This window comes from Chamaea fasciata, unplaced genomic scaffold (genome assembly GCF_029207755.1).
Source record: "Chamaea fasciata isolate MVZ Bird 193981 ecotype frontalis unplaced genomic scaffold, bChaFas1.0.hap1 SCAF_15, whole genome shotgun sequence".
NCBI classification, from domain to species: Eukaryota; Metazoa; Chordata; class Aves; order Passeriformes; family Sylviidae; genus Chamaea; species Chamaea fasciata.
Window position 1 is genome coordinate 4508414 of NW_027094100.1, and position 7755 is coordinate 4516168.

The 7755-nt window shown below is 37.2% G+C and overlaps 1 long non-coding RNA gene across 1 annotated transcript; it reads left to right on the plus strand.

The window, feature by feature from the left end:
• Positions 1–205: 205 nt before the first annotated feature.
• On the plus strand, positions 206–4192 carry LOC136297474 (uncharacterized). Its single transcript, XR_010723180.1, has 3 exons — positions 206–384; positions 3517–3604; positions 3712–4192. It is a non-coding gene; the product is annotated as an uncharacterized lncRNA (long non-coding RNA).
• Positions 4193–7755: the final 3563 nt, after the last annotated feature.

The following is a 7755-nucleotide window of genomic DNA, read 5'->3' on the forward strand; positions in this document are numbered from 1 at the left end:
GGCTCTCACAGCTCTAGACTAAGGCCACCACTCTGTAATTCTCCTCTAGAGGGATGATGCCAGCTGCTCTAAAGTCACTCTCACTAAAGTCAGATTGTGTAAATCAGCTTTACACCCTCCAGGTGGAAGTCTGCAATACCCATCACTAGAAACAATTGTAACTCCATAAATATGTAGAGCTTGATCCTCTTTCCATTGAAGTCACTTGAAATTTTGGTCACTGGGGCAGGTGTGGTTCTTGAAAGGCATGGTCAGGCTTCAGAGACTTGGAATTTACCTTGTAAGGAAAATTCTCAGTCCTAACCCTGAACCTCTAGATGCTCATAGTAGATGCTTCCTGCTTATCAATCTGTCAAGAAGTGTTTTCTCCAGGATATTCCCTCGGTAATGTCTGACCTCCTGAGGGGATAATGATATGGGTGATTTATGGGGTGTTTCTCATGCATACAAATATTCTCCAATTTGTAAGGTGAGGCAATTAGAGAAACATGTATTAATTGAATGTGAGAGGGGTTTGTATCCAGAATCCAAGATGATAAATGAACAATATTTATTGCAGAGAAAAACAGTGGGCAGTTTCCGTACTGATTTTCATGTAGGTCAAAGTAGTTTATATATCTATATCTGTATCTAATGTATATAAAAAAAATATTCTCTCTCTCTTTTGCTTGTTATTTTTTAATTACACCCTTGATTTTTCTGGTAGTAGTAGGTTTGGTTGTTTTTTTTCAAAATGAGGTGTTCTTGTCAATGTCTGTTGGAATGGTGTTGATGTTTTTTGTGAGATTGGGAAATATCACTACTTTATTCTGAAATATTAAATTCTTTGGCGGAAGTATGGTATTTTTTATCTCAAGTTTTTGGGAAAGAAAATTGTAGATTGGTGAGTTTTCTTTAGGTTATTATCAAAACTTCCATGCTAGAGTCTTTAAATATATTAACCCATAAATATTAAAGGGGAGATATTTTATAAATTTTAGTAAAGTGATTAAAAAACTGTAGTAAACGTTAGTGGAAGGGAAGCTTGTTGATATTTCCTTAGAATGGAAAATGTAACTTTTGTCTGGGAGAGGGTACCATATATATATACCCTGGTGTTTTGAAGCTTAATTTGTACCATAAGCTTAGTTTTGAATTTTGATATGTGAAAATCATTTCTTGAAGGTTCTGGAATTGTTCGCACTCTCTCACAGAGCACTGAAAAGAGTTTTATTTGTTGAACTCCCTTCCAAATTCACTGTAGAAAACGTTTGCCTACAAGTTGAGCATGTGGATATCAGTACAGGTGACAAATAGTTCGGAAAACAACATTAATCACCTGAAATATAAGAGACATTTGTTTCTGTCCTTCAACTCCTTGGCCTGGAACGGGCTGCATTGGAAATCACTCAGACAGAAGTGTTGAACTGATAGGAAGTTTGTGTGAACACAGTTACTGTACTGTGCAAATCTCTTTCAACATCCATCATTTAAAGGACAGGTATAAATTTAAATTGTATCCATCTGCTCTTGTGTTAAATACTGACCAGATCATAAAGTGATTTTAGGAAGCAGGGCTGCTAATGAATATGCATTTTTAAAAGCCACCAGCCAGTGTCAAACATATGAAGAACTACAGCTTGTTCTTTTTATCACAACAGTAACTTTCAAGATTTATATTCCTTATTTGACTCAGTGTAATTTGCACATATCCCTAGAGGAGAGGTAATTCTCAAAATAAATTGTTTCTTCTTTGCGTTTAAGTACATTAGTGATGTTTGACTAGACATCAAAGCTTGGACAGTGTGTTTTCTAATGCTGGGAGCTTGGCAACATTTCTATCAGACTGGCATTTCGGCTTATTTCATTCTTTTAAAAGGAAAAGCAGAAGAAAACTTTTAGCCTTTAAAAAATAAAGTTTAAAAACATTCTGAAATTTACAAAAGCCCATCAGACCTTGCACCTGCTCTGTTGACTTCAGCTGCCCCCTTTTGACAGAGCAAAACACCCTTATGTTATAAAGTATGCAGAGCATTAAATAATTGAAATTCTCAAGTTTACTACTCTAAAAAGAACCAAAACTTGCCATTTTTCTTTCCTGAAAAGAAATGAAAGCAGCAAATGTTCTACATAACTGAAAGTAAGTATGAAAAAGAGGAACACAATTTTCTTGATAGAAGGTGGAAAGCTCCTCTCCATGTTGCTGTGTATTGACAAAGCTTTACCAACTTGGATAATGCTCTGCCAATTTTTTTGTTTTACCATCTGAGAAGTTGACTTGGCAATGGAATACAATGGATCATCAATGCAAGGCTCTCCCATCAACAAAGGGATATGCCTAAACGCCAAAAAAATGCCTAAACACAGAGAAAGCTTCCTTCACTGTTCACTATAAATCCCTCAGCAGTTTGTGTTTAGGTTCACATTCAGGGCTTGTTGATCTTGTTCCCTTCTATATCAGCTTCTCCCGTGAGTTGGAAAAGGTCTTGTCTTGTCACCACAAAATCCGGAATCAGGTGTTAGGCCAGCAGACTATGACCACTGCAAAACTTGTCCAAAGAAATTACATCAATTCACGTACCAACTGTGAAAGCAGTAGTTATGCATTTACCAATGTGATAATCTAATTCTTCAGGCCAAAACATTTTTTTTTTCTTCATATTAGCATACAGTTTGCTTTTCCTCCAAATATGTGAAAATGAGTGATTAGGTGGAGAATAGAACTACCCAGAGATAACGGTTTCTAGACAGCAGAATACCGCTTAAGCAGCACGTTAACTTCTTGAATCACAGATTTCATATCTAAAGCTCTTGTTCCTTTATTTTGTTCTATTTCAGGCACAAAAAAGTAGGAATATAGATTTTGAAGTTGTGTATGACAGTTCACAGATGCAGATGGTTTGTAACTAATTTTAGGCTGCATTTTCCATTCAGATTAACAGATTCTAATGTTAGAATTTCCATGATACATGAAGATGTAGATAGAGTTGTCTTGAGAATCAAAAGTTATTTATAAAGGTGTTGTCTGCTTTGGATGGAGAACTGCAGAAACATTTTCTTTTTTCCATACTGGTGCCAACCCATAGGAAACAAGATGTTTCAATACCAATGCCACCAATCTGTGTGTCACTGAACACCTGTTTTTACATGGTCGATTTGAAGATTAATTGCCTATTTTGCAATGAAAAATTCTTGTTGGGAAAACCCTGTCCCTAATGTTGCTTTTCCACATCATTACCCATAATGTAACTACATATCCAACACAATGATTATTGAGTAACCACATTTATATATGGCCCTTTCCAAGAAAAAGGCAAAAAATTTCTATGAGTATTCTGTGCTCACTGTCATAGTTGATTGCTAGAGTGTTCTGCCTTTAATCCACCCCAGTTAAAACTGATGTACAAATTTTAAGAACAATGCAGTGTAAGTGAAACACAAACTTCATTAACAACTCCAGGACGTTTTACCCAAAAAATGCCAACATCTGGGAGGAACACCAGGCAAATTATTAATTTGAATTTTTGCATTTTGCAGATGCAGCATATCTATGTGATATCTTGGTTGCAGTATTCTTCATTACTTGGAAATTTTTTGGTGCCACTGTCAGAGATAAGAACTGAAGGTATGTTTGATCAGAGCAATTGGGATGATTTCAGAGCTTACAAAGAAAATGCAATGAATTTCTTCGCTTTGTCTTCTAAACATTTTCTCTCATGAAAACCTTTGCAGCCTCAACCAGCTCCAAAAGCAGGAGATGTCTGTGCACATACAAAAGTCCTAATGAGAGCAGCTGAGCAGGACACAATCTCCATCCAAATGCTGAAAACCATACTGCTTTGCAAGACAGGCCTGCACCAAATCAGAGAAGAGCACCTGAAGCATTTTTATTTGTGCACACATAACTGAAACTTTCATTTTTATTTACCTTTGTATCTAGGTCAAGCACAAAAGAACCAAGCTTATATCACCTGCAATTTATGTATTAGTGGGATCACAGTGCTAGTAATGACCAGTCTTTCTTTTGCAAAATTAATTTTACAAGTTGTTTGCCTAAATTGTTAAAATTTTTCCAAATCTTTTGCTCAAGATTGTGTAAAATCTATGTTGCATTATCATACCAACTTAGACTATGTAGACATACCACTGTGTAAAGTGGTACTCATGTTTTCTTTATGTATTGCCACATATATTAAACTTCTTTGATAAATCAGTTGTTGTCATCTACATTTAATAAAGACATGCAAATACTGAAGATCTTTGTTTGTGCTTTTCTTCTCAGTGTTCAGGTCTAGATATTTATACAGCATTGCACATCTCCAGTAAAACACTTTATCAGCACCAAGAACTCAGTCATATGGACTCTCACTTGAAAAGATACATATTTTGGTAAAACAACAGATCCAGCAGAGCCTGTTCTTACTGTGGGTTAAGCTTGGCCATACCACCCTGAGAATGGCCAGCTAGCTCAGGTGTAGAGCATAAAACCATTTATAATATCAGAGTTCTGGGTTGGGTCCAGCATTGGGTGCCACATAAATGATGGAGTGACCCTGTCCAGCTTCTCACCCAGACACTCCTTCACTCACCTTTCTTATTGTGATGGGGGAAGAAAGGAAGGTGAAAAAGCTGTGAGTGGAGACAAAGGTCTGGAGATCAGTTACCAACTGCCATCACAGGGAATTAGGCTGGATTTGGGAAAAGTGAATTTAGTTTATAATAGATTTGGAAGGCAAGAAACAAAGAGAAAAGCTAAAACACTTTTTCCCACCCTTTTCACCAGGCTCAACTTCACTCCATTCCCTCTGGCCCCCATACCTGCACAGGGGCACCAGAGATATACACAGGAATTGTCTATAAAGTTAAAAAAATGACATTTCTATGACAATGTGGCTGGATCAGGAAGAGAGAGATCAAGGTCTCAGGTAACCCCTAGTTTCATCTGCGAGTTATTCAGTCTGTCTCGTTTTCATAACTTTGTGACAAAGTAAAGCACAAGTGTGGTTTTCAATTCTAGCACTATCTTTACACCTCTGTATTGGGTTTCATGCTGTAAACACCTTTTATCAGTGTTTTAGGAATCTCACTTTGTCTAAAGAGTGAAGAAACTTTTGCTACTTTCTAATCATAACATTAATCCAGGCTGGATACTTTCTAAAAATTCTTCCCTTGTTTGTCTTCCTGACTCTAAGATGTTCAATCATTTATATTATATAAACTTTGCTGTGGTCTTTTGTGCCGAACCAGGGCTGCAATGTTAAATGGTGAAAATGGGAGATTACCATCTTGGCTACTACATGAGATTGCAATTAAAGTCATCTTCAGCTGCTAGTTGCTTTTTCTTATCAAATGGAAACATGACATTTCAGAGGCTGTTTTTGCTGCTGTGTTCTCTCTCTGATGCTGTGCTAAGTCAGAAACAAGGAAGGAAAAGTTATGCCCAGAGGCCTGATGTGAAGGTTAAGTTTAACCTCCACAGAGTTCCTAAATCAAGGCAAAAGTTATGATTGAATTTGGGCCATTATTCAGCAAAGAAAATCAGCATTTAGGTTAACTCAGTCTCATGAGTGCAACTGCAAACTCCTGAGTTAGAGCAGAACTGCCAAAAGCGAGTCTCCCTTCCTGTTTCAGTCTGTGACCTGCGGCTGGGACATTGATGCCAACACACAGCAGCCACACTCTGCCCAGAGGGCAGAGCTGGGCCCAGGAGGAGCTTTACTGCTTTTATGTTCATAAACCCTTGTAGTTTTCTGGAAAGCAGTGTATTGCTAAATGCAGAGGTTTTGAGGGGCCAAATTTGAAACCAAAGAAAGAAAATTAGTGGTAGTGTGCACCTGACAGAAAAGTTTTAGCCCTTCATTTAGCAAACCAGAATGGAACTAGTGGCCTCCAGTTTTTTCAGTTTAATCATGTGGTTTTAATTATTCTATTTTGCTTTCATTCAGCATGTGTTTTCATTGGTTGAGCACTAGATTTTTTTTGAGTTTTAATCTGATTTTAAAGGAGTAAAATGAAGCCTGTTTATCAGTAGGGCCCATTTATACTGGTGTCTGTTTCTATTAGAGCCAAAAATCTAAGGATTCGTGATTTTTAAAATTCAGAGGTTACTGTTAATAGGAATATGGGGGGAAAGAATCTAATGACTTTTGCATTCTGAATACTGCTGCTGTTTAGAAATGAGTGGTACTCTTTAGAAATGAAAAATCTCTCTGACTTTTTTGCAAAAACTTCTTGGACCCTTAGACTTGGTCTATATGGGAAAAAAATACTCCAGTTGTCTGAAAGTTGCACTGTTTCATGTGAGAAAATTGCAAAGTGCTATTACTTCTAGTAGTAGTGTGCTACTTCCAATAATAACACACTGGAATAATTGTTTTTTTGGAGCAGAAATAATAGAATCAATAGGCAAATAAATGGTATTTTGCTGGTGTTTTAAATTTCTAGTTTTGAACTAGACTGTGTAGAGTCTAGAGGTTTTTCTTCCCCAGTAAGGCAACAGTAAACAGTAGAACAGTAAATCTGATTGATAATGTAATTTCAAATCGTATCACTTGTATCTTAATATTTCATAGCATACATTTAATTTCATACAGCTACTATCCTATCTTTGCAAACACACTGCCTTCAATCTCTAGAGACTTATAAGGTATGACCCAATATGAATATTTTATCAATCTAAACCAAACTTCTTTCTTTTCTAGTTCAAATGTTACAAGTGCATTGATTGTTAAACCCCTCAAATGGACTGTAATACCACCGAGATGAGGGAGGACGTTTAAAAAACCTTCAGCTTGCTACTGTTTATAAAGAACTTCAAGGTACATGCAAGAGATCTACATACCGCAGCAAAGCATCAGTTTAACTGAATTGTACAATGAATATAAAAAGATTAGCTGGTGAGGGGGATCGTGAAGGAGGAGGAACCTTGAGGAAGAGGGAAGGAGGGGATCATGAAAAAGGAGGATTCTGGGGAGAGATAAACACAGTCTGGGTGTGCAGTCAGAGCCTGTTGTTGGAACCTGCAGCCACAGTCTGTCTGGGTAAAAGCTGCAGTCAGAGTCTGCAAACTGATCCCTGCAGTCAGAGGCTGCAAGGGAGACCTCCAGCAGGAGCTTGCTGCAGCCAGTTTCCAGTGAATAGCTGGAGTCAGGATGGCTGAGCTGCGAAGGGGAATAAACCAGGACCCTTTTCATGCTGTGATAAACAAGAAGCCTGTGTCTTATCTCATTTCTACCCTCTATCAAGAGGGCTGCTGCAACGAAGAAGAAACACATAACTTACTAATGATGGATTTCTGTATGCAAGCATTGTTGTTGGGTTACAGGTTGTTCCCTCTTTCTTGATTGTCAGTAACAAAGAAAGGATGTTAAAACCAGTTGAAATTATAATGGCTTCCCACCTAAAGAGCAAAGCAGTGAAATGATCTGGTGCTCTCTTTTCCAATAGTTAATGACTGAAACAATTTTTTTTTTTCTCAAATACTTAGTTCATGAATCTGTTTTCTATTGTTGTATTGGAAGATGTCTAACCATGTGTATAAAGGATGTTACATTTTTGGTCCTAACTAGTATTCGTGGCAACTGTTTGGTTTAGGGAAACATTTTTAATTTCTTCTCTGAGGTCCTGATATTTATTCCTGGGACCCTGCATTTGTATGCTGTGTGTAGTTTCTTTAGGTATTTTCCAACTTTTCACTCCAAAGCATCTTTCTTATGGGATTCCAAAGAAAAAGCAAGATTCTAAGTTTTTTTAAAGACAAGTAAATTAGCAGCATTA